Source organism: Chrysochloris asiatica, unplaced genomic scaffold (genome assembly GCF_000296735.1).
Source record: "Chrysochloris asiatica unplaced genomic scaffold, ChrAsi1.0 scaffold00043, whole genome shotgun sequence".
NCBI lineage: Eukaryota > Metazoa > Chordata > Mammalia > Afrosoricida > Chrysochloridae > Chrysochloris > Chrysochloris asiatica.
In genome coordinates, this window is record NW_006408561.1 from 14,486,094 (window position 1) to 14,487,359 (window position 1,266).

A 1,266-nucleotide genomic window follows, 5' to 3' on the forward strand; every position below is an offset into this window, starting at 1 on the left:
TTAAACATTGACATGTAACTCTCTAGTAAGATTCTTAAAGCAAAAACAAAAGTATTTACTTTAAACAATATACACTATTCACTTATTGTCTTAATCCATGTTTACTCTCATAATTTGACAATGTATTAATGAAACAATCTAAAAACAAGCACTGTTTTAATAAACAAAGAACACTTTTAAGTAGATGTGACTGTCCTCAACTGCTTATTGGGCATGAATTTTACAAACGTTACTTAAATTAACTTTAACATTGGAGCTGGAGAGTGTTGTGTCTTCTCCAGGCACCCGGCAAGAATCACCAATGGTGTGTTGGAACTTGTGGCCTTTCCCCTGGCCTCGGCTCTTGCGTCCTACACTGTCAAACCATGAATCCCCCTGTGCTTGTGGACCGGCTTGGTGACCCATTGGGTGTCAGGTTTTCTCCTGACAGCTTTATAGAATGGATCAATGAAGATAACTTCAGAAAATTTATATGTGGATTTTTCACCAACCCAGTAAGAATTCAGGACCCTTAAGGCCCTACAGTGGTGAGTTGCGTCCTGCTTGCTCCTCAGCCACAGACTGAAGGCTTCTAGCAAACTTCAGCTGGTTAACACCATGATGGACAGGCTTGTCATAGGTTGCACCCTTAGGCAATGGGCGTTTGTGGACACATCTGCCATGTAAATCTGATAGATGACATAACTTTGCTTGGTTTTGTATTCCAGTCTGTGAATCTTATTTGGCTGAGTGGGGTGTGATGGTGTGATGGTGATTGTGAAGGGGGAGGGGTGTGTGCAGCCCAGACAGTTGATGGTACTGCCAACAGCAGACCTGCAGGAGACAGCGCATCACATCTGGCTGCTTCTTCCTCCATAGTTACTGGATGTACTTGTAAGCACTCATTTTGGCTTATCCTGTTGGCTGCCACCAGAAGGAAAGTTATACATTGCTTTTTAAATTAAAATAAAATCCCATAAGCTTTTCAATCCAACAAATTGCAATAAATCTGGACTTTACATCTATCTTACAAATACTAAACATATTTTATTGCTAAAATACTAAAAATGTAAAACAGTATAAATGACAAATTATGAAACAGAATTCCAATATTTAGTTGTTGATATTGCTGTTGAGTCTCCTTCAACTCCTAGCGACCCCTAGCATAACAGAATGACATGTTGCCTGGTCTGGACCATCCTCACAATGGTTGCTATGTTTGAGCCCATTGTTACCTCCATTATGCCATTCCATCTCATTGATGGTCTTTCACTTTTCTCTTTTTTG

At 40.0% G+C, this 1,266-nt stretch overlaps 1 pseudogene; it reads right to left on the bottom strand.

Annotated features, from left to right (window-relative positions):
• Positions 1-233: 233 nt before the first annotated feature.
• On the bottom strand, positions 234-885 carry LOC102834935 (annotated as a pseudogene).
• Between the last annotated feature and the right edge of the window lie 381 nt (positions 886-1,266).